This window comes from Sceloporus occidentalis, unplaced genomic scaffold (genome assembly GCF_023333645.1).
Source record: "Sceloporus occidentalis isolate IW3139 unplaced genomic scaffold, rSceOcc1.0.p SCAF_3, whole genome shotgun sequence".
In the NCBI taxonomy this organism is placed as follows: Eukaryota; Metazoa; Chordata; class Lepidosauria; order Squamata; family Phrynosomatidae; genus Sceloporus; species Sceloporus occidentalis.
The window spans coordinates 244,334,421-244,360,908 of record NW_028316983.1 but is presented as its reverse complement, the minus strand read 5'-3'; the positions used below and the strand labels follow the sequence as shown (position 1 = coordinate 244,360,908).

The 26,488-nt window shown below is 42.4% G+C and overlaps 1 protein-coding gene across 2 annotated transcripts in view; it reads left to right on the top strand.

Moving 5' to 3' along the window:
• The window catches only part of TSNARE1 (t-SNARE domain containing 1), a 500,241-nt gene that overhangs the window by 446,127 nt on the left and 27,626 nt on the right, over positions 1 to 26,488 (top strand). The window contains exon 13 of one of the 2 annotated variants that reach the window (XM_089518978.1): positions 6,321 to 6,342. The exons of the other annotated variant lie outside the window; for it this stretch is intronic. The gene's annotated coding sequence lies outside the window, so the exon portion shown is untranslated. The remainder of the gene's footprint in view (positions 1 to 6,320; positions 6,343 to 26,488) is intronic. 2 annotated transcript variants of the gene reach the window in all.

The window sequence follows — 26,488 nt, the reverse complement described above, 5'->3', positions numbered from 1 at the left end:
GAGAAAACCCTACAACAGGTTCCCCTTAGGGTCACCACAAGTCAGAAATGACCTGAAGGCACACAACAACAAACATGTCATGTGTCCAAAGTTCAACAGCCTCAGTTAATTCAATGTGACTTAAAGGAAGGGTTCACATTTGATTTGCTTCAGGACCCATTTATTCCTCTTTTTTGGTTTCTACTCTCCTTCAGCATCACCAGTGAAAGCATCTCATGATGTGTCCAAAATACAATTGCCTCAGTTTCATTATTTTTGCTTCAACTGAGGCCTGGTTCGCTCTCAGATATCCCTACATTATATATAGTTGGAATGCCAAGATCTGGCGAACAGTATTGGCTGAGAAATTAAAAGACAGTAGCTGGGAAACGAGGGAAACCTGAGAAGAGGGTTTTGTTGCTTAAAAGATACATGATTCCTTTCCCCCTCATGTGTAAAGCTATGCACTCATGATCCCCAGCCTTTGGCACTTCAGAGGTTCACTTGCATGAATAAAACTGAAAAATTAGTTTTATTGCTGTCTCAGTTCTGTCTCTGATATTTACCACCCATCAAGCCTTCACCGAATTCATGCTTGGGAATCATGAGCTGTTGTTTATTGTGTTTAACATTTTGCCAGAACACTAATGCACATATGGCTGAACTCCTACACTGTGCTTGTGTCGTATAACTCTATTATTCACTCTGTTGCCCCGTGGTTACACTAAACCACCCTTCTGCTGAATGTTAGATTGTGTAACTGCTAATGTGTCCGCCAACATGCTTGTTTGTTATCCACTTGTGCAACAAGAGATGTGTCTTGGCTGTTTCTGTAAACCCAGTGACGAAAGGGGCGTATTGAAGGAACTGGGGAACAGTTACACAGTAATTGTCCCAGCATGTGCAACTGTGTGTATTAAATATAGAATGAAAAACAGTCTTGTAGCACCTTTGAAACTAACTTTGGGGGAAAAAATAGTAGCATAAGCTTTTATAGACTTGGTTTGGAGAGATGCATGGAGTGAAGTGTTGCCCAGAAAAGACATTTATAATCAGACTGTATGAATAGCCATAGAAATGCAAAACTTGTCGGTATGATCCCTTGTGTCCCCTCCAATTCTTGTACCATTTTTATTTTTACCTCTGTACTTATCCAGCATCATTTCAGACATGTTTGTGTCTTTGCTTTGCCTTTTGGATTTTTTTTTTAAATCCTATCTCCAGCTAGGAATAAGTTTCCAGCAACAGGTTTCCAGCAAGTACTGTGGGTTCAGATGGGAAAGTCTGACACAAGAGATCTTCCTGCCTTAGAAATTAAAGCTTAAAAAAAACTTTGTGTTGTTCTTCTTCCCTCACATTCGTCTTGCCATGAACTTGTGGACTGCTACCTCTCTCAATTATTTAAAGTTGTTCAGGGAAGCGTATCAATTCTCATCTTGACATCTTGACATCATGATTTTATGATTTTATGATCATTTATCTGTATTAATTTGCACTATTTTATCCTGTCATGTAATTTTTAGTATAATCCTATTTTATTAATTCAATATATCTTTGTTGTTGGTTAGTGGTTCCTTTTTGCCCTGGACAAGGTGTAATAGCTGTGGCTTTAAGGTGCTCCTTTGGGGCTGCATTGTCTAAATGCAGTGCCAGAGGAGGAGCAGCGCAGTGTGGAGCAGCACACAGCATCCCACCATCATGGAGTCAGGGCATGCGTCAGCCGCTCTGATAGCCTTTAGGGCTGAAGGGTGGGGTATACTGTAAATACCATAATAAATATGGATGCCGCACCCAAACTCTGCCCCCAGGCCAGCCTTAATGGCCAGTCTTCACAACCCCTTAGAATAGTTGGAGGATATGTTATATTAAGGATAGAGCAAGTTTGTTTTCTTCTGCTCCAGAGAATAAGACCCAGAGCAATGGATTCAAACTACAGGAAAAGAGATTCCATCTCAACATTAGGAAGACCTTGTGGAGAATGGAGTTTGACAGTGGAAGATGCTGCTGCCTAGGAGGGTGATAGGGTCTCCTTCTTTGGAGATTTTGAACGAGAGACTGGATGGCCATGCTTCGATTGTGTTTTCCTGGCTGGCAGAATAGGGTTGGACTGGATGGCCCTTGTCCCAATTCTATCATTCTATCTTACTTAGGAAATGCAGACGACAGCTGTGAGTGAAAAAAAGACAAATTATATGTGAACATGTTTTAAAAAAAATCCCAACTCCTTGCCTAATCTACACATGTGAAAGAAGCCACAAAGAGATGGATGCAGCCATTGAGGTTCAGCAGAAATGACACAACAGCCACTGTTTCAGACCAATATTCTGTCTGTTGGATCTTCCAATGCACCGTCATAGACTGCAAGTTTAGTGGACGAATTTTCAGCTCTAATAGATTTGTAGAAAGATGGAGTCACCATGGTCAAGAGAAATAGCATTTTTAGAGTGAGGCCTGGAAAATGTAAATGAGGATTGGTGCAGAGGCGTTTTAAGGCACAAGCTGACTTAAAGTGAAGGCCTGTAACACAGAGAGGCAGGAACAAACAGAGAGTCATAATTCATTCAAGATAAGGAGGCTTGGAGGCTCCTCTGCTGAAGGTTAGGAGAGGGGGGCCAGGGTAGCCAAGGGGGAAAGCAATGAATGGAATGCAATCCTAATGTATGCATGTGTCTTTGCCCTGACTGCAAGAAAGCTATATGTTTGAACTGTAAATTAGCCAATAAGATGCACTGAAGAAGCTTCTTTGTTTAAAATACTATAAAAGTTAGTCATTTTGCTCTGTTTGGGGCCTCAGTCTTTGGAGTTTTAAATTCTACTGATGACATTTTTCCTTTGTCGACAATTGGAAATAAACTGAATTTTCAGACTGCTGGGTCCACTGTCAATCCTGCTTCGTCAAAGACCTGTGAATTTTGTGAGAGGAAGTCCGTGTTCCTGAGATTTCTGTTACACAAACAGTACCCCATCCAAAAAAAGGACCATCCCCCAGGAAATAACAAAAATTAAAAGCGGCCCAAAATTCACTTATTATTTGGCGAGGGGAGGGTTGATGGTATTTAAAAAAAGATCAATAGTGCAGCCTATTCCACCACCCCACCACCCCCATGACAACCTAGTGAAAAAGTGAGTTGCCATTCTTGGTGGGGGAGGGGGTGCATCAAGGAGATTTTCCCCATGGAAAAAAAGGCCAAATTATTATTGAGAAGGACATCAGGGGCCACAATAACAGGTTTGGGGGTTGTGTGTGGTCACAAGGCTGCCTGTGCCCATCCTAGAAGTAAAGGGATGGTTTCAAAACGAGTTGTGAAGATTTCTGAGCTTTTCCTTGGCAACAGAGTTCACAACACTCCATTCTTTGGGGTCGATACTGCCGTAAGTTCTATAATCAAGAATGCAGCTCTGTGTTTTGTTGGTTTTTTTAGACCCCCCTCCCCTTACACAGACACACACAAAGAGAAAACATGGTTATTTTTGTAGTGTAGTGTCCCTCATTTAACTATAGCCTGGAGACAGATTTGTCAAAGTATGCTGAACTGTACCAAATGAGGCCTATTTTCAACTGATGGGAGCAGAATATTGTATGTTTTGACAATTGGTTTTAAAAATAATCAAAATCTCATCCCCCCCCCCCCCCACTTCTCCTCATACCTTGTAGTTTCCATTTTGGTAAGGGGTGTTTTATTTCAATTATATATTGAATCCTATTTTCAGTCCTTGAATCCAAGTTTTTCTGTCTCCCCCCGCTTTATATATAAAAAAGTATGAGCATATCACACATACACAATATGAAAAAGTGTTCCTTTTTCTTCTCCATCATAATATTTTCTGATTTGCTGGACCTCTTACTCTTTCCCTCCACCACTCCTTTCTCCATTTGTGTCATGTCTTTTTGGATTGTAAGCCCGAGGGCAGGGAACCGTCTAATTAAAAAGATTGTAAGTACAGCGCTGTGTACATTTACAGCGCTTCATAAATAAAGGTTAATAATAATAATAATTTCGCTCTGGCTTCCATCTCCTTTCTCAACTCCTATCCCCTTTTTTATTTTTGTATGTATGCCTTTCATTGTCACAGGAACCAAAAGGCAGTTGAATTGTGCAGCCTTTGACCTCTTCACTTAGAAGTAAATAATGAGTGCTTCCTTCTAACAGTTAGGATTTGCTTCTGATTAAATATACATGCTACAAGTGTGCATAATCCATAGCAACTGTTGACTTCTGTGTCAGTTGTAGTTGTTGGTGAATCTGCTCTGGGTTTTACTCTAAATTGAAAAGGAGCTAGCTATCCAAAGTTCTGGATCTTTTCCCTAGAACAGGCTCATAGGTGGTATCCAGACCGGCCTAGATACATGCTAGGGTTGCCTCGGGGCATCCTTTTCAGACACCTCGCAACCCTAGCACGTAACCACGGCATTGTAATGGCAGTGCCCTGTCTACATGGGCGCTGCCATTATGACGTCATGGCCGCGCCACCTCCAAACGGAGTAGCGCAGGCGCGCGTGTGCTGCTGCAGGGCGCTTGTGGCGCCCTTTCAACGGCGCCAGAAGGAGCTCAGAAACAGAGCTCCTTCCACTGCTTGTATCGCTGGCGCAGCCTTTACACGGCTGTGCCAGCGATACAAAAGAGAAAGGGGCCACTGTCAGGTGTCCTTGGGGCATGAAGCACCAAGGACACCCCTTTCCAGGCTGTGGGGGCTTTTTGCCGCTTCCCTGAGGCTTGGAAAAGCGGCAGATTGGGGCCTCTGGGGCTGCCGCTGTGGCAGCTCAGGCCCCAATCCGTCGGGGAAAAGGGTGGGTGCAGGCCGCCCCAAAGGGGCGGTCTGTATCCCACCATTAAATCATAGAGTTGGAAGATACCCCTAGGGCATCCAGTTCAACCCCTGAGTTTGCAGGAAGACACCATGAAAGTCTTCCTGACAGAGGAGTTACTGTGTCCATCCAGATTCAATTAAAAAACCTCCAAAGAAGGAGACTTCATCACACTCCAAGGCGGCATCTTCCATTGTCAGACAACTCTTACAATCAGGAAGTTCCTCCTAATGTTTAGGTGCAATATCTTTTCCTGTAGCTTGAATCAATCCTAACTCCATCCTAATATGACATTCCTTTAAATATTTAAACATGGCTGTCATGTTACCCTTTAACCTTCTCTTCTCCAGGCTAAACATACCCAGCTCCCTAAGTTGCTTCTCATAGGTTTTGGTGGTTTCCAGACCTTTCACCATTTTGGTTGTCCTCTTCTGGACATGTTCCAGTTTGCCAACCTCCCTTTTGAATTGTTTCACCCAGAACTGGACACAATCTGCCTAAAGCAGAATAGAGTGGTACTATTACTTCCCTCAATCTAAATACTATACTCCTATTGATGCTGCTTAGAATCATATTGACTTTAAGCTGTTGCATCACACTGTTGGCTCATGTTTAATGTGGAGTCAAAGGCTTTCATGGCCTTTCATTTCATAGTTTTTTTCTGGGGTTTTAGGCTATGTGGCCATGTTCTAGAAGAGTTTATTCCTGATATTTCACCAGCATCTGTGGCTGGCATCTTCATGTTTAGTTTGTGGTTTAATGCCTTGGAATAGTTCATTTAAAATGGAGGCTAAAACTCATAATGGATCCATTGCACCATGGACTTGGAAGCCATCAGTTTCCATTGCATGTAATGACATTTACACATTTCCATTCATTGCTATTCTTCTCTCCCACTTCCTCTTATTCTTGATGGTAATGTTTCCTTGTGTATTTCTGTTTTCTCTTTGCTATTTCTCCCACTGTGAGAATTTAAAAATTTTTTGTCCTTGGCGCAAGGATCCTTATATTTAAAGATGGATAAGAATTTTCAGTTCATTTTTTAAAGAATGTACCCAAATCTACCTGTTTCTCCATATTTCATAAAGAAAGATAGGTGTTTTTTTTAAAGAAAATTAAACATGCAATAAATTGAAAGTAACATATTTGTTGATCCAGGCTTTGAGCTTGATTACTCAGTTCTTTAAAATCCTGTTATCTCTGGATATATTTATTATTTGATCTCTCTCTCTCTCTCTCTCTCTCTCTCTCTCTCTCTCTTTGAGAGGGGTCTAACCTTTAACACTTCCAGCATTGCAGAGTGAGACACAGAAAATAAACTTTTATATACACCGTGGTTACATTTCCTGGGTAATTTTGCCCCTTATTTTTGTTGTTGTTGTTGTTGTTTTGCTTAAACTGCATTGCAAAATACTCTACTGAGATTTTACAGCAATGCTAGCTATGTGGGGCCTGAAGGGAAATGTCATTGTATGTGTGGGAAGAAAAGATTTTTATTTTCTTTGGACAATGGCTTTGTTTTGTTTTCACCTAGCTGCAGAACTGGAGTCCAAAAAGTAAGTTTTAAGAGCCCTGCCTCTTCTTTCAGATGTTTTACTGTTACTTCTGAAAAATGTTGATGAGGCACCCTTATGTAAGACAGTCAACTGAAACTAGGCTTGGAAAATCGCTTCCCCTGAACCTCCTTTTTAAAGAGGATTGGGGAAATGATGGCACCGAATGAGCTCTGGGGAGACTTCAAAGGAACCCAAGAGAGGAGGAGGGCAGCAGCATTTGCATTCTTAATATGACAGATCAGAAAGGATTTGGGAGGAATGAAAAAAAAATCCTCCAGAACTGCTTTTCAGCAGCTTGGGACTTATGGCCCGCAAAACTCTGGGGGAAACTCAAGAAGACCTATGGGGATCTGTGCATTCAGGGAGGGCAGAAGCCTCATCTCATCTTTTCAGGCTGCCAGTGGAAGCTGGTGGTCTCCATATCAATTGAGTGGCATTAGGGCAGCTGTCCACAGTGCTGAATTGTACCATCCAAAATAGGTTTATGCAGTAGTTCTCAAATTATGGAGTGAGACCCTCAGGAGTGGCTCAAGAGTTGTTCACACCAAGCATTTCTCAGGGTATGAGGGGTTACCAGACCTGGAGTACAAGGGGGTATGAGACTTTTCCCAGGGGTCCATGATTATCCCCGGGAGTATGATGGGGATATGAAACCTGATCTTTCCTCTTCCTTGTCCTCATCCTCTTTTTCCTTTTCTGCTTCCCTAACGTTTTCTGTCCTGAAGGAGAAGAGAAAGGCGAGACGTGTGCTTTTTTGACTCTCTCTTCCTCCTTTTGTGTTTATTCAAACACAGTCTCTCACACAAATAGTGTCTGCCACACTCACACAGAAAGTCACACTCTTCATCTTGTTTTTACGTACTCGCATATGCACTTGTGTATGCTTGCATATACACAAGAGAATGAATTGTGTGGCTGTGGGAGAGAGAGAATAAATATATGTTTGTGAAAAATAGAAAGAATGAACCTGTAGATATATGTGAGCATTGGTGTGTGGTAGTAGGGCTGCATGAGAGACTATGTGTAAATGTTACACACATCTTGAGTTAGGTATTACATTTGTTTAAATGAAATTGTTCTCATTTGAATGATATTATTTCCTTATAATATGTTAAAATATGAATATATATGAATTTGCCAATGAATATATGCACACTAAACAAAATATTTTTATTCATATACTACATCGAGTGGGGGGTGGAGGTGAACCCACATGTAAATGTAAAGGGGGTCACAATAGTTAAACAAAAACATTTTGGAACTTTTGGAGACCGCTTGAAGACTTCTGCCAATATGCACCCAGAGATTACTTTTCTTTTCCCAGCTTCCACTTTTCATCTGATTTATATTTTGGTGGCCAAACTTACAATTCTGTACTTTTAAAAAATGATTTCAGGCTAATTCGCGGTACCCCTTTCACCTCTGTTTTGCTGTTCATGCAATTTCAGTAAGGGATTTGAGAGGCAGAAGCTGTTTACCTTGTCAGTTGTAGGCAGACACAAATGACTACAAGAGGCTTGGCTAAGGTAGAAACCCATTATTACTTAATTCAATCTATATTTCATTGTTTACTGCAAACAAGCTGCTACAACAAAACACTGAAAACTTGTATTTCTCCATGCTGTCAAAAGTTGTATTCTAGTATACCTGAGTAGGGTGGTTGATGAGAGGATGTGAGGTGGTCTCATTCATACGGTTGCCATAAGTCAAAGTCAATATGATGCCAGTTAACAACAACAGTAATTTAATTCTCATGGCTTCTGAGACAGGCTGCCTCCATAAATATATCTGAACCCCCAGTTATTGCTTTTCCTTTGTCCTAAGTCCTTGGGCAAAGAGGAGAGGGCTAGCCAATGGGAGCTCCCTAGTCCTATCCTTCCACGCCCCAGTGCTTTCTTCTCCACATTTACCAGGAGGAAGCAAGAATACGAGTAACCCAAAGTAAAACCACTTTTCTTTCCCTTTCCTCTGGAGAGGAAAGTTATTTCTGTGTGTGCCATATTTCCATGTGTGCCAAGTAACCAAAAGCACCCTGAGGCTTAACAGAGGGTTCAAGAAAGTCTTGTTCTAACTAAGAAAGATGACATCAGGTTTCCAGGTCTCATGTCTTAGAGCATCCTTCTCCAGGCATAGTTTAAAAAGTAGCACAGTTACAGAAACAGATTACTTTCCAAAGACACCTTGGGACTGACAACCAAAATCCCTGGTGCCCCCTAACTAAAAATTGTCTCTTGCCACTTACAGAACATCCCTGTTCTCACTATGCAAAGGGATCTTGTAGCACCTTTGAGACTAATTGAAAGAAAGAAGCTGGTAGCACAAGCTTTCATAGACTTAAGTGTACTTCCTCAGATGCATAGAGTGAAGTGCATAGGAACAGACATTTATGAGCCCACTATGTGTGTGAATAGCAATAGAAGTGCAACTTTTGGCCATGGTGATGAGGTGACAAGTTCAGTTTCAACAACACCCATATGAATGGTGTTGGGAGTTATTGGAACATAATGTGATGCCAGTTGGGAACCCGAAAGGAGATGTGATGAAATGGCCAGGATTGCCCTAAGAGACTGTAATATTAACTATTGTTATAATGTGTGTAGTGTGCCAGGAAACCATTGTCTCTGTTCAACCTATTGTCGATGGACTGGAGTTTGTGGCTATATTCCAATTCTGCCGTTTCGCTTTCCAGTCTTCTTTTGTAGTGTTTTTGTTCCACTGTTCTGAGATTCACCATTTGTATGTTTTCTACTGTACTCACCTTGTCTTTAGACTGCCTTTGTCCATTGTCAAAACTGAACTTGTCACCTCATCCCCATACCCACAAGTTTTGCATTTCTATTGCTATCTGCACACACAGCCTCCTTATAAAGAAAGGTCTGTTCCTAGGCATTGTACTCCATGCATCTGCTGAAAAGTAGACTTAAGTCTATGAAAGCTTATACAACCAACATCTTTCTTTCTCTCAGTTACTGTATATACTCAACTATAAGTCAACCTCATGTATATGGCGAGAGTGGGTTTTGGAATCAAAGTGATGGATTTTGATGTGATCTGTGGGTAAGTCAAAGGGAATACTTTGGGGGGATGTAACAAAGGATCAAAAGAATGAAAGAAAGGAAAACAATGCCAAAGATCTTACAAACGTCCAGCAGGCATAACTGTTTCTGCTCACCCTAAAGGCTGAATGGATGAGAGAGTAGAAGGGGTCAGTGCTTCCAGGACAGATTACACTCTTGCCTTTCACCAGGGGATGGTTCCTTTTTTTAAAATAAGAGTTAAAATACAGTACTCACATTGATCCATGGATAAGCCAACTCATTTTTTGGAGTAAATTTTTTGATTAATATTGCTAGACTTGTACATGAATATATACAGTACAGTCAACCCTCCGTATCCACAGTTTCTTTATTCACGGATTCAAGCATCCATGGTTTGAGAATATTCAAAAAATATAGAAAAAATATATTCTAAAAAGCAAGTCTTTGTTTTCCCATTTTATACAAGGGACACCATTTTACTAGCCATTATATTTAATGGAACCTGAGCATCATCAGATTTTGGTATCCACAGGAGGTTCTGCAACCAAACCGCAACAGATACTAAGGGCCCACTGTAGTCTCAGAGGTGCTACAAGATCGCTCTATAGACTGATCTGGACTAACATGGCTATGGACCTTATCGCACACACATTCTGGGTACTGAAGGAGGACGCTTGTGTGCGCGTGCTGCAGAAAACGGAGTTTACCGCACACAAATACATCCTCCAAGAGGCCCTGTTCCGTCTCCCGGTGCACACCCATTCGCATCCAGTCCTGACGGGCGTGATTTAATCCGTCAGGCAAAAATCACACCCGTCAGGACTGGACGCGAATGGGTGCACGCCAGGGGATGGACGTATTTGTGAGTGGTAAACTCCGTTTTCTGCAGCACGCGCATGCACACGAGCGTCCTCCTTCGGTCCCCAGAACATTTAAAATTGTGTGTGCAATAAGGTCCTATGTCTTTGAATTCTACCACTTCTGTTCTCTGGTTTTCTCATGGATAAGGCAAGTGTGAGCATTTGGAAATCAGCCTCTACCAGCCTTCCTCATGCAGATTGTCAGTATCCCAAGGAGAGCTTGAGAGAACAGACCAGCAGCTCCCCTGACTTCCAAAGGTCCGGGATGTTTTAACATCTCTATACTCACAGAAGCTTGACTGGCAAAGGATATCTCCCCTGATCTTACATAACCCTTCGCCATGCTAAGCGATAAATCAATCCCTTGTTAGCTGGATGTAGCTTGGTTCAAAGCCACTAGATAAGGTATGAGTGCATTGTCACTTACACCCCTTAAAAAAAAACCCTCTCTTGTCATCCTGTCCATTATGATCCACATGAAGATAAAAATCTAGAAGCTCAGGACGTTTTGCTGCCGAATTCCCTGTGCTCCTCTCTGAGTCGGCAGAAAACCTCTGGTATCTGGGAGAGCTGCTGTTCCATGCTGAGCGAGGGCCGCAGTGTTATTAAATGGATTTTGTTTTTAATTGTGTTGGGGGATTTTACCGTCTGGCAAGAAGAGGCCCCAGAAATGGGCTTTTCAGCCAGCCTCATTTAAATACATTCATGAATGCACAAAAACACTGCCAGCCACTCTCGCCTTGCCCAGTAGCATGTGTTGGCTGAAACATCTCGGATTTACAGTAATCCCCTTTCCTCTCCAATAACCCCCTTAGTATCTCTAACAGGCCCTTGCCCACCTCTCACTCCACCTTTGCTCAGCTTCTGATTAGTCTGTTATTTTCTGCAACTCATTCAAGGAACTTTCCAGCCTTGGGCCCACGGGGAGAAAGCCCAAGTGTTGTAGACTAATTTAAAACCAGAATTTTAGTTTAAAAAGAGCAGGGAGACCTGGAGCTGGTTGGAAAGCAAACATGTTTATTTTTTAGCTGCAGAGGAATTAATCCAAATTACTGGGACCCTGATTCCAAAGTGAGCGAAGTTTTTATAACACTTTGAACAAAGAAAATTACAGTTCACATTTCATTGGTTACATTTGAATTAAACATTACATTCGCATCTCTATCCCTTGTGGGGTTCCCCTCAATCAAACTGTTATCTGTATATTTAGTTTCAATGTCCCCAAACTGTCTATGCAATACTTCCTTTTATTTGGATTAGAATCTTAAGTTAGGAGCTGTTTCCAGATTGTTTCCATTCCAAAACAGAGGATTTGACATGACCTACAATAACAACCTTTGCTCTTAGTACATTTCAGTTCTATAATTGTTAACTTCTGAGCATAGTAAAATTCTCCATTCTAACCAAGGAAGAACAGTACGGTTACATTTAAATAGTGTCAGAACTTAGAAAAGTTTCTTTTTCTTCTCCTTCAAACAGAATGTTCACAGTGCCATCCTCACTATGTACTTATTTTTTGTATCTGGAATTGCTTGGTGTTGCTTGCTGAAAATAAGTCATGATGGAGCTCAGTGCTTACAAACATTTGCCTGGGCTTCTCTAGAAAGTGCATTTATTAAATTACATTTTAAAACTATGCCCATATAATGTACCCTCCAACATTTCACAGATTAACACAGATGGACACATGTTGCCAAACAACATCAGATTATGGCCAACTTCACACAAGTTATTACTGAGTAAGAACACAAAAGCTAGGAGAAGACGCAGCAGTTTGCTTTTGCCTGATCCTACTGGGAAGGGCAAGATTCTGCATCCTCTTCTGCCTGCTATTGAATCAATGGAGTGCAAGTTAAATTTACACTTTGAACAAGTTTGCAGCAACTTAAGTAAGGTGAAGGCAAAGGGGGGCAGTAGAGAAAGAAACTGGGATATTTTTTTAAAAACACCTGAGAAAGTGTTTATTATTAAAAATAATAAATGTAAGCCGCCCTGAGAGCTGAAGGGCGGGATATAAATACCTAAATAAATAAATAAAGTGGGGTGACAGAGAATTTAATGGGGACTATCCCATTCAATCAGGACAGATTTTGGGGTGGAAAATATAGGCATGTTCGAAGATGTTTATGGTTCTGTATTTGTGGCATGGGAGATGTAGGAGCAGGGGTGTAACTATGGGAGGGCAAAATGAAGGCATCTCCATCTAAATAAGAATTGTGCCCCTCCAAGACGTTTTCCAAGGACCTAAATTACCTAAAGATACCAAATCCTGTCTGATCTTGGAAGCTAAGCAGGGCCAGCCCTGGTTAGCACTTGGATGGGAGATCACCAATCAATACCCAGTGCTGTAGACTATACTTCAGAGGAAGGCGCTGGCAAAGCCACCTCTCAGTATTCCATGCCTAGGAAAGCCCTATGAAATTTATGGGGTTGCCACAAGTCCTCATGCAACCTGAAGGCACATATATACACACACATGGGTTTTCCTGTAATCTAAAATAATATTTCCTAGGTTTGCGTCTTGTCATGAGCAATGAGGTTTTCCATTTTGTTATCTCTCCAAGAGTATTTCTTGAAGGGTAGGCTGGAAGAAAGAACATAAGAACGAGGCATTGTGGGCATTCTTGTCATCTGGCATAAGTGTCTACGGTTTTTTTTCCTAAACTAAAAAAAAAACAGTATGGAGGAGATGGGGAAGAAACCTTATTTCTTTTGTACTTATGCCAAGGGATAGCAACTTCAAACACCTGTAAAGGTCCCACAACCACATCACTATACCTTTAATAAAAGGTGTTCAAAACAGAGCTGGAAAAAGTACCCTTCCCTCCCAACATTCAGTGGGAGATGGTTATTACATCACTAAGAAATGCCCGTATAAGGGGATGTTCCCACTTAAGATTTGAAACGATTTAAAATATAATGTTTTTAATAGATCCGATTCAAAATAACCCTGGTCTTACCCCGTGTTCCGAATCGCTTTTATTCTTCATTCCCATCTGGTTTTTTAAATCGAAGTTTTTACCTGCAAGCGTTCCTTCTTGGCATGAAATCGGTGTTTAAATAAAGCGATTCTTCTCCTCCATACCTTATTTGGAGCTGTCAATCAATAGTACGTCAGAATGACGTAACGTTAATCCAAAATATTTGGAAGCGATTTATCTTTTGGCATCGTTTCCATTTCATTGACTGTTTGTGAATTTAGCGAATTTAGGAAAGCGAATTTAGGAAACCCAAGCTCTTTCCAGAGGAACTATGGGATAGGTTTTCCATGACAGCATCCCCTCTTCATGTCTCCCAAGACAGCCAGGGAGAATCCCTTCAGAGAGCCCAGAGATCAATGAAGGAGGCTGCTGGAAAAGCAGGGAGGGAGCACTCTTCCCAAAGATTCTCTTTCCAGGGTTGGAGGAGAAGGCAGATTCCATTTGAGAAAGGGAGGGAGAAAGGCTCTATTCCCCCCCCCCCCCATTGATCAGAGCCCTTCCTTGCCTGGGCGAGATCAGATGCCTCCTCGCGAGGAGCCTTCCCTTCCCTGTCTGGGCGAGATCAGATGCCTCCTCGCGAGGAGCCTTCCCTTCCCTGTCTGGGCGAGATCAGAGCCCAAGCGGGCAGGGAATGCCTCTTCGAGAGGAGCCTTCCCTTCCTGCCTCTCCTCCATTAGAAATGGGCTCTCCCCACACAGAGGGGAGGTTGCAATCCACCGGCAGATGCAGGCGCTTGAGCAGCCGGGACTTCAGGCGCTTAAAGCGCTGAAGAGATTAAGCGCCTGTAAACCATTAAAATAAAAAATAAAAATAATCCTTATCTCTTATTGAAAGACCACAGCGGACAAAGGGGTGAGGGAAGCAAAAATGGCGACAGCCATGACGGATGGGGACAGAAAGGGCAACTCCCCCAAGGACAGCCCCATCGCACTCGGCTCCTCCCATCCATCTAACCCGATTTCAAAGGTTGTCATTCCTATTTAAATGCTCCGGTTCCTAACTCGAATCAAGGGAAAAACGTAGGTCGGACCCTAGTGTTTTTTTAACACGCGTTAAATGAGGAAAACTCGATTTAAATTTTTATCCCGCTCTACGATTTGATTTGTAGTGGGGACGATTGCGGGTTGCTCTAGAACCGTTCTAGGTTTAAATCGGATCCTAATAGGAACGCCACTCCTTGGATTCGATTCAGAACGTGGGGTTTCACCTAATGGGAACATCCCCTAATTCTAGCATACCCTTTTCGCAGGTTGGGAATGAACCCCACAGCTAGCCTGACTTCAGCCATTCTGCATAGCTCCATCTCGTCCGGGGCGGTCACACTCCAGTAACTGTCAAGGATTAAAATCTCAGGACTTGCAAAGCGAATCTCGCTTTGCCATCTTTCTTTCAGCCTCCCTCATCATTCTGTGACACTAATGCCAGCGAAAGAGAGATTAGAAGAGCGACTATTGAGCTAAGTGGAGACTGCAGCTGGGAGATAAGTGAGCTGGCCTATCTCTCTGGAGCTGGGTTGTTCAACTTCACTCTCTCGGAACTGTTCTGACTTGGAAATCATAACCTGAATGTGCAATGTAAGATGATGATGATGATGATGATGATGATGATGATGATGATGATGATGATGATGATGGGGACTTGCAGATATTCCTTCTCTTCCTCCTCAGTTCTGCCAGCGAAATGCATGGATCATTTAATGGGCCCAGTGAAACTTCTCTGGTGGGAGTCATGCTTAGCCAGAACATGAAAACTCATTCAAAGGATGATGTCTTATTCATTGGCAAAAAAATGCAGCAGGATGAAGTTGATGTGACTAAAGCCTGGGTACACCTGGCTGCTTTGACTTCTCTGGAGTTCATGGTTGCATCTTCTCTTTAGCAAAATGCAGAGCTCATGAAAGCTGCCTTTTTTGAACTACAACTCTGGCTGCATCCGCACTGCAGAAATAATCCAGTTTGGCACCATGTCTCCATGCTCAGGAATTCTGGGATCTGCAGTTTCGTGAAACATTTAGCCATCTCTGTCAGAGACCATTGGTGTCACAACAAATACAGTTCACAGAATCCCATAGCACTGAGCCATGGCAGTTAAACAGTGTCAGCATGGATTATTTTTGCAGTGCAGATGCAACTTCTCAGAATTTTTTGTCAGCATGGTCACTATCCAGGTAGAGACTCACTGAGGATGAGCAAAACACATAGAGTCTGTCCAGAAGTGTTCTGGAATGGACAGTACTGAGTTAGATGGACGAATCATCTGACATCCTACAAGCAGCTGCCTGTGTTCTTAGCAAAGCTTGGATCCTTCATAATTTCTGACATTTCACAGAGGAAAAATGTGTCTAAGCAAAACCAGGCTGCATCTGCACAAATCATGCAGTTTGACACCACTTCAACTGCCATGACTCGATGCTATGGTATTATGGGATTTGTAGTTTTGTGAGCTATTGAGCCTTTGCTGTCAGAGAGCTCTGGTGCCACAACAAACTATGAGTCCCAGGATTCCATTGGATGCAGCTATGGGAGTTAAAGCGGTGTCCAACTGCATGACTTCTGCCGTGGAGATGCAACGTCAAACTGCAAGCGTTATGGCAAGAGTTATTGATAAGGAAGAACATGGCCCCAGGTTTGCAGGCCCTGAGCAGGGCTGTTGACAATACGGTGTCTTAAAAATCTTTGATTTCTAGAGTAACTATAAGCCAAAGCTGACTTGATGGCAATGAGCAACAACAAGATACTGAGAATTCTCTCCCAAAAATCTCTAGTTCAGAGACCCCTTCCTCCATGTTCCAACTTCCAATGTTCCTTGTGTCTTTTTAGATTGTAAACCTGAGGGCAAGGAACTGTCAAATTACCAATCTGCAAATTGCTCTGAGATCCTTTGTAGCTGAAGAGTGAGGTATTAGTACTCTAAATAAATAAATACATAATTCTAGGTACCTCACCAAACTACAAGTCCCAGAATTAGGCCACCTTTCTATTGCAGAAATAGCCCAGTTTGAGACTGCTTTAACTTCTGTGCAATTCTGGGAACTGTAGTTTTGTGAGCCATTTAGCTTTCACTGTCAGCTCTGGTGCCACAACAAACTACAATTCCCAGAATTTCGTAGCATTGAGCCATGGAAGTTAAAGTGGTACCCACCTGGATTATTTCTGCAGTGTGGATGTAGCCTTAGATGGAGGTGTGGCAGCAAAAGTGGGATAAAACTACTATCATGTTTCATTGTGGATAATATACATAGAATCATAGAACCCCAGGAGTAACAAAATACAAGGCTTTCCAGATGCTGTGTCTTTTTATGTGTGGGTGTCATACCCTCCAGCACTTCACAAATGAATACCAGAACATATGTGGACAAACAATATCAATGTGTGATCAAGACTGCAAAAGTGATTGATGGAGTAGCTGCAGCAGTTTGCTTTTGCCGAATTGCATGCAAACTACTTTTCCAGTCTGAACTTGGTTTACAGCAATGGAAGTAAGCTGAGGACAAAAGCAGGACAGTGAGGGAGGAGGAGAGAAAAACTAGTACATTTTAAAAGCACCTGAAAAAATGGGATGACTAGGAATTAATTGGGAATGTCCCTGCCAAAATGGGCCAGTTGAGAGTATGGTGTGTGTTTGTGTGTTTGTTACCTTGCTTTGAGCAGAGAGAAGTGCTTCATATAAACACTGAATACCAGATAATTTTGCAGATACTTCCCAAAGTGTGGTTGGTTTTGGATAGAGCATCTGACCCGTGACTGAACAATTCCCCCCAGTTCTTCTTTTATCGCATTTCCCCATTTAGTCTGTAAAGGAACGTGACCTTAACTTTCTGAGAGGCAGGAGAAAAGTGTCCCTGCGGGGTACCGTTTGCAGCTGAAATAATTTTTCATTTTCTACTCACTCAGGTTTAATGTCCCATGATTTTTTTTCCTCCTTAAGGATTATGGACTTAAGGATGTATGTCTTGAACAAGCATTCTCTCACTTTGAAAACGAACGATAATTTCAGGGTTTTGCTTAGTTAGCACCAATAGAGGAGGGCTGGTGCTTAGATGGGGGGAAAATCGATCGTCCCATTATGGTCCCACGTTTAAGACAGGACACATATGGATATTACAATTACGGTGATGGATTCATTGGTACAGGAGAAGACAAGGGATGACAGAGGTTGAATATCACACCAGATATTACGTAAATAAATTTCTTTTATAAAAAGGAAGGGTCATATGATTGTTGGGCTGGGACTCTGAGAGACCAGGGTTCAAGTCTCTGATCAGTCATGGAAACACATTGGGTGAACTTGAGCATGTCACACTCTCTGAGTCTCAGAGGAAGGCAAACTTCCTTCCCTCAACAAATCTTGCAAAGAAAACCCCATGACCATAAGTCAGAAATGACTTGAAGGCACATAACATATCATAGTCACAGCTGAAAGACACATTCCTCTTTAACATATCCAGAGGAGGGTGCCCAAAATCGTGAATGGTCTGGAGGCCATGGCCTATGAGGAATGACCTAGGGAGCTGGGGATGTTTATCCTGAAGAAAAGGCTAAGGGGTGACATGATAGCCATGTTTAAAAATTTGAAGGGATGTCATACTGAGGATGGAGTAAGTTTGTTTTCTGCTGCTCCAGAGACTAGTGCATGTAGCAATGGATTCAGACTGCAGAAAAAGAGAATCCAGCATTAGGAAGAACCTCCTGATGGTAAGAGCTGTTTGAGAGTGAAGTGCGCCGCCTTGGAGAGTGGTGGAGTCTCCTTCTTTGGAGGTTTTTCAGCAGAGGCTGGATGGCCATCTGTCGGGAGAGCTTTGATGGTGTCTTCCTGCATGGCAGAAGGGGGTTGGACTGGATGACCCTTGGGGTTTCTATCTGCTCTATGATTTTTATGAATCATATCAAAAGCTACTCCTACTGCTACTACTACTACCTCCTCTACTAATGTCAAAATGGCTATTATTGTCAGTAAATGGGGTGGAGAGACACCTTTTCTCGTTTTCTCAGTCCAGGTTGCATATTCCAAGGTGAAGTTGTATCTCTGATGCCCAGTAACTCCGTAGGTCACTATCCATTAATTTTAGTCTATAAAATATAGTGATTCTTCCTCTCAATAATCTATGTATTTCCTCTGTTAGTTAGCACTCTGAAGTACAGTAATTGAGATGCTGAATGTATTTACAGCAGATTCTGGAAAAGGTTACCTTTGGAGGCATGAATGATACTTTGTTCATGGATGGGAATAGTGCAGATTCTCTTGGTGACGTTGAACTGCAACTCCCAGAATTACTCACCACTGACTGTGATGTTTATTGCTTCTGGGAGTTGTAGTTCGACAACATCTGAAGGAACCCACACTATTCTCAACCCTTTTTCAGTCCCAACTAGGGTAGACCCATTGATTCAATAAAACTGAACTATGTGTTGACTTACTTTTCATCCAATGAGTATACTAAAGTTGGGATGAACAAATGGGATTCAAAGCTAGAACTACAACATCCAGAATCCCCTAGCCCACAGGGGCAGGGGCCAAGGCAGATTGTTGGTTTTCTAGGAGTTAGATTTGAATAAGTGACCTTTGTTTACCAGGCAAGAGCTTTGTCCACCTTCTTGGATTATTACAACCTGCAAAACCTCCTGATGCTTGCGGGTTTCTGATTTCTGTGAGAACCAGCAATCTTGTTAAAATGAAAAATGTGTGCGCCCTCTTGCCATTCTTATGTCCCTGGAAATGAACGCCTGATGGTGTAGGTTGAAATGCTGGGAGATTAGGAAAATGTGCATTGTCAGCAAAGGAAAGAGAAATTGGAGGGAGGCAGGAATTGCTGTTTGTGAAGGCTTAGGAGGCTGACAAAGACCCATGCCCTCCCTTGCTCATGAGATAACTGATGATCTGATGCCATAGCCTAGATGGCGATAAACTGAATCACAATGGAAATAAATCCAGAGGGATTAGAAAAAAAAATGAAAGGCTGTGCAATTCCATTTCTAGCATCGTTTAGAAAATCGCTGCCAGGTTATAGGGGCCAGGAGGGGATACATACAAGGAGCCTTGGACAGACAAGCCATGGATCAGGCGTAACCACATAGGTAGGCCATGGCCCATTTTGTAGCTGTTTCCCCCCTTTCTCTGTCCGGCTTCTAATTCTGAGGTTTGCTTACTGCAGGGCTTTGGCCAAATCGCTGTAGATTCTCGCAGTGAAAATAATTGGCTCTGTAAAGAGGCCAAGAGGAAAGGATTGGCTTCATCTGAAATGTTTGCCTCTTGGAAAAGCTGCCAACTAAGCTGTGACTTTCCTGCTGGGTGAAGCATTTGTGTTGTCTAAGCAAAGCAGAGTGGGTTCAATCCACAATTGTGAGGAAACAGTGGGAGTGAATTAACACTCACTCTCAAAATCTCCCCTTCAGTCTTCTGGAGCATCTGTTGATGGATTGAATCTGCAGCAAGGCTGAGATGAAGGATTACCCATTTTGTGCTCCCTCTCCCCAGTTCATAAGCCCATGCAGAGGTAGGCACAGGCAGATCTGTCTGCTTCGCTTCCCCCTCCCCTTTGAATTTTGTGAATTTTGACAAATTCTGATTTTAAAACAACAACAAACTGAACCAATTCTCAGCCATCCCAATGTACAAGTGGCAAATTCGGGAGAGCATCAATTTTTCAGGTAGTTAGTAGAGATGTATTTCTTTGTTGAAAGCCCGAGTGATAGAATAGTTTCAGTGTTGGACTAGGACTCTCAGAGACCAGGATGTGAATCCACACTATGGAAACCCGCAAGGTGACTCTCTGATCCTCAGAGGAATGCAGTGGCAAGCCTCCTCTGAGTAAATCTCACCAAAGAGAGGTAGTGTGTTTTGAGTGTTGGACTAGGGCCCTGGGAGCCTAGGGGTGCATCTACACTGTTGGAATAATGCAGTTTTAGAACACTTTAATGACCATGGCTCAAGCCTACAGACTCTTAGGATGTGTACTTTTGTACAGCACAGTTTGGCAGAGAAGGCTAATGATCTTGTAAAACTACACATCCCAGTACTCCATAGGATGGAGCTAGGGCATTTAACATAGAGTCAAACTGCATTATTTCTACAGTTTGGATGCAGCCTGGTTCGAATCCTTGCTTAGCCATGGAAGAAATGTGATCTGGACACACAAAGATTAACATGATGACAATGACGATGATGACAGCAGTATGAGAATGAAGAGCTACACTTTTTCATTTTCAGCACTAGGCCCCTAGAGGCTTGAAGCAATTGCACCAATGGAGTCATTGATAATGTGGGCCTTGGTGTGTCTTCTGAGAAGTGTGACTTGCCCACTGGACAAGTCATACTCTTGCAGCCTCAGAGAAAGGCAATGGTAAACCTTCTCTGAATAAATCTTGCTATGAAAACCTTGTAATACCTTTGCTTTATGGTTGCCTTAAGTAAAAAATGACTTGAAGGCATACAGTATCAAATTTCTTTGCTAAACTCCAAGTGATTTTCTTGCTGTTCTCAACAATACACAGTTGATGATTTGTACAAACTTTCCATGTGGTTTTGTGCAAACAAAACAGCCATTTCTGTGCAGAAACGAACACAAATGGCATACAAATTTTGTGCAGAGAGAGTCTCAAGCTGCAAAGATTCACTTCAGTCCAGGATTCTCCAAACCAGGGTTATTCTGCCACTCAAGAAACACTTTCCTTAAGCATTTGTTGAATACTTTCAAATATCATTTCCATCCATAGTTGAGTCTCCCTTATTCAAACTGCTTGGCCCCATATTGAGGGTGGGGGGAAGAGTTTGGAAGGCTTGTATTTGCATACATGTACACAATTAGATACCCTGGAGATGAGACCCAAGTCTAAACAAAACATTCATTTGTGTTTCATATGCACCTTGTAGACCTAGCCTGAAGGTAATATCATACAATATACAAAGTATGTGTACACTGAACTGTCAAAAAGTGCTATCTCTGTTACTATCTCAGCCACTGATGAAAAATGTTTTTTAGTTTTTGGCATATTTTGGATTTCAGAATTTTGGATAACGGAGATTCAACATGTAAAAGCATAAGAACAAAGAAAGTTGGTCTATAAAGATAGAGAGAATGGGTTTATCTGTTCAGTATTGTTTACCCTGACCAGCAACAGCTCTTGAGGATCGTTGTTGTACACCTTCAAACATTTCTGGATTATGGAGACCCCAGTTATGGGGGGTTTTTTGGCAGAATTTGTTCAGAAGGAGTTTGCCATTGCCTCCCCCCAAAGCTGAGAGAGTGTAACTTTTCCAAGATCACCCAGTGGATTTCTATGGCTTAGCGGGGATTCGAACCCTGGTCTCCCAGTGTCCTAGTCTAACATTCAAACCACTACACTATGTTGGTTTTTATGAGGATAGCAATTTTGAATTTTGCTCAGCTCTACTGATGATGTCAAGGATCCAGCTTTGGGCCTTTTACATGACAAAGGACTTTGGTATAGAACTGCAGCATGAATTTCAGTGTCTCCTCTATCCTTACTTCTTCTAATCTGCATACCAAGGGCCAAATTATCAATGGCTGAATTGATATAATTGCTTCTAGCTTCTGAAGGCCCAGTGTTGAAGGTAAGAAGGTGTAGCTTGCTTCCTCTTCTTCCCTAGAATGCTGTTATCATCAATGTTATTTTTTGGGGCAAGAACCTCTTGATCTCTTCTGCATGGATATCTCTCCTTGCAGAGATGGTTGCACACTTTTGTCCAATACAGAAGAAGCAATATTCCATCTTAAGTCACAAAAGCAGAATTATCTACTCCTTGTGTGTGGAAATACTCATTCACATTTGGATAGAGTCATAGAATACTAGAGATAGAAGAGACCCACAAGAACCATCCAATCTAATCCCATGTTGTCATGGAGGAATACACAATCAAAGCACTCATGACAGCTGGACATCCAGCATATTTTTAAAAACCTCCAATGGAGGAGATTCCACCTCTCTTTGAGGCAGCACATCCCATTGCCATACAGATCTTACCATCAGTAATTTCTTCCTACTGTTTAGGTGGAATCTTTTCCTGTAGCTTGAAGCTTTTGGTCCTTGTCCTACTTTCTGGAGCTGCAGAAAACAAGCCTGATCCATCCTAGTACACACCATTCTAATGTCATTTTTGTATCTGCCCTACCAGCCTTCCTAGAAATCTTTTTTTTAAAAAAATCCCAAAAATGACTCCAAATGCCCTTTAGGATGTATGAGGGGCACGTTGACCATGCTTTTGCCTCCAGGTCAATTTAGGTGCAAGAGAAGTCTGTTCGAAAAAGAGGAAGTGGAAATGCCTAGCTGGGATACTGTTGTGGCTTGTTGTGTTGTATTTATGTACATCTCTGGCATCTTTGTTTGCTACCCTTCAGCTAAAATAAACAGCAGGGAGGCTCACAAGTTAGGAGGCTAAAAATACAATGGAAGTCAATAATTAATAACTGTACTGTAATTTAGTAATTCAATTAAAACGCAACATAAAAATGTGGAAATTGCAGAAGCCACGAGTCAGGCAACAATGTAATAAAAACTAGCAAAACAATAGAAAAATCCAAAGCTTTCATGGCCAGCATCCATAGTTTTTTGTGGGTATTTCAGGTTATGTGGCTGTGTTCTGGAAGAGTTTATTCCTGACATTTCACCAGCATTCTTCAGAGAATGCTGGCATGGAAGTGAGTGGGGTATGTACATTGTGTGACCCTTGGCTGAGAGAAAGTGATTTACATATTAATCTGTGTATTATCCTGTTGTTGAATGGCAAGACCTCAAGGGGACTCTGTAAGTTGTGTCCATTGTCTGTTGGGAAAACCTCTGGGTGATTTTCATTTGCATGTGATGGGTCTTGATTTTGATGTTTTTCAGGACTGGTTGCCAAACTTTGTTTGCATATACCCCATTCACTTCCATGCCACCAACCTTTGTAGATGCCAGCCACAGATGCTCACAAAACATCAGGAATAAACTCTTCCAGTACATGGCCACATAACCCAAAAAAACCCACAAAAAACAATGGAAGAATCATTTACAAACCTGCTGTGAAAATATGCGGTACGAAGAGTGGCTTAGGGAGCTGAGTATGTTTAGCCTGGAGATGAGATGGTTAAGAGGTGATATGATAACCCTGTTTAAGTATTTGAAGGGGTGTCTTACTGAGGATGGAAGAAACTTTTTTCTGCTACTCTAGAGAATATGATGCAGAGCAATGGATTCAAACTACAGGACCAGACATTCCACCTCAACATTAGGAAGAATTTCCTGACAGTAAGAGCTACCTGACAGTGGAATGCATTGCCTTGGAGCTTCGTAGACCCTCCTTCTTTGGAATCTTTTAAAGAGTCTGGATGGTCGTCTATCAGGAGTGCTTTGTCGGGATCTGAGGAATGGGTGGCCTGGGGCACAAGGTGAGCTTCAAGGGCTGAGATCATGGATGATGAAATGCAAAGAGTCTAAGGAGGAGGGGGACCAATCCACAAACCAGAATATGTCTGGGCATGGCAAGACAGCATTCCAGGAACCGTATGGACTGTAGGCTGAATCAGGGAACATCCTGAGGCCAAGGGCAAGTTCCATGAATCCACTGGGCCAGAGGCAAGAGAGCAGACCAAGTTATAAGCACAGCAAGGCAGAGTTCCAGGAGTCCAATGGGTCAGAGACAGGAAGCAGACCTAGCAGTCAAGTATGGCAAGACTAAAGAGAAAAGGCAAAATGCAACCAGAGCACCTACAGGCAGCACAGAAGACCATGTTGTTGTGGAAATGGTGGAGATGCCAATGCAGCCCTTAAATGGCTGTAACTCCAGCTGCTCCAGCTGCACTGCATCAGTGTGACTTGGTGACTTGGCCCTGATCCTTCCAGAACTTTGGCAGCTTGGGCCAAGTCCTGCAAAGACTTTGGTATCAGGGCTCCAGCAGTCATAGGCTCCCTTCTTGCGAAAACTTACATACTTTATATGCATACCTTATATACGTTGACTGTGTTTTCCTGCATGACAGGGTGTTGGACTGGATGGCCCTTGAGGTTTCTTAGAATTCTAGGATTCCATGGCATGCAAGCATAAAGTGGATTTCACTTGCAAACTTCTCCAACAGGGTGCTAGCCTCAGGTTTTGTCTGAACATTGCAAAGGTGCTTTACAAAATGCTGAACATAGGCCCGTTACAGACAGGCACCCTAGGACGGACTCAGTCCGTGCTAGGGTTAGAAAGGGGCGTCTCTTCCAGATGCCCCTAACCCTATCACGGACTGAGTCTGTATGAAATGGCGGTGGCCGTTCCACATGGCCGCCACCATCTTGACGTAGCGGTCGCGCTGCACCCACAAGTCGCGCTTCGGAAATGACGCCACAAGTGCGCGCTTCGGCACTTGCAGTGTCTCTTCCGGGGCACAGGAAGGAGCACGATTTTCGCACTCCTTCTTTGCAGCGTCCGGGAACCGTGCTGTTTGGCTGCTGCGGTTCCCGGACGCTGCAACCGGCAGCGGCGTGAGACTGCCCCTTCTGGGCGGTCTGTAACGCGCCATATTTAGGAGACCAAGTTCACCAGTTTCAAGGCTTCATATAAAGTTCAGCCTAAAAATCAGACTGGATTTGCCATCCCATTGAAAAACAAAATAAAACAATGGTCTACACTGGATTTCAAATAAGTACTGGAATACTGAGGCTGCATCTGCACTGCATAAATAATGCCATTTGACACTGCTTTAACTGTCATGGCTCCCCCCAGTGAGATCCTGTGATTTGTAGTTTGTTGTGGCAGCAGAGCTCTCTGACAGAGAAGGCTAAATGTCTTCCAAAACTACAAAATCCCAGGATTCCATCGCATTGTGTTATGACAGTTATAGCAGTGTCAAACTGCATTATTTATGCAGTGCAGATGCAATCTGAGTGCCAATTGAAAAGGAATACCAGAAAACCATGGGCTGGATGAGTGTGTTGGCTTTGCTGGTGTCAAAGATACCTAAAATCCCACAGCATGGTGCAGCTAGTTGGCTGGCATCTTCAACAGCAGCATTCACTATGCAGGTCCCAATAGTCATTTATAAACCCAATCTGTCTCCTTTAATGGTCCAGATGAAGTCTCTTGTTCAGCAATGTGCATCCATCTCCTGCATCCTTCTCACTGGGATTAATAGGCCTGGCACTTACTAGCCCATCAAAATGAGTCTACTTCCCAGTGGATTCTGTCTGTAGCTGCACAGGAGGCTAAGAATCCTATATTTTACAGAAGGTTCATACCATCTTTCCCTCTCATGAGTCCAGAGGGAAAATGAGATTAGCATCTCAGGTGGTTACGCTTGGGGGACTATATATATATATGAAATGGTTAATATGCACATTTTCTGAGACCCATCTATTCTAGCTAACATCACAGGAGAGATAAAGAAAGATCTTTACTGCTGATGTATATTTTGTCATGATAGTGTTTGAAACAACACTATATAGAAGTCAGTAGTACTCCATCAGAGACTATTCTCATAAAATTGTCACCATATGTCACCTGCAATAAATCTTGGTTGTTTCTCGGTGCCACCATCCCAATGAATTTCTAGAATGCATGTGCTGTGGTTAATTTTATTTTAGCTCTTAAGCGGAAAGTCCTTTAAACATGAGCATTATAAATTCTTCTTTGCCTTAGAACCAGTGGTGCCTGGTTCCACAATAAAAGAAATAACAGTCACCTACTATGCTGTTTTGGCCACACCACGCCTAGAGCACTGCGTCTATTTCTAGGAACCACCACCATTCAAAAAGGATGTTGACAATCTGGAAATTATCCAGAGAAGGGCTACTAAAATGATCAAAGATATAGAAACCAAGCCTTGTGAGGAATGGCTTATGGATCTGAGTATGTTTTATCATGAGAAGTTTGAAAAGTGATATGATGGGGATGTCATGTAGAAGATGGAGCAAGCTCATTTTCTCCAGGAATTAGGATAGAAACCAATTGAGTCAAATTGTAAGAAAAGAGATTCCTCATATTAGGGAGAAGGTCCTGAGCCACTCAGCAGTGAACTAGACTGTCTCAGAGGATGGTAGACTTTCCTTCTTTGTAAGTCTTTAAATAGACATCTTTTAGGACTTTGTATTTGTGCTTAAGCAGGGATTTGAATGAAAAGGCCCGGGAAGTCACTTCCAACTATATCACTCCAAATTTCTCTGATTTGATTACTCTAAACATTGCTGTTTTAACCCAGTCTTTAAAGAAGTGATCTAAGGTGTCAGAATAATGTTTGACAGCTTGAACAGTTCTTTTAAGGTTCAGCTAAAAACCTGAAGTAAATTTACTC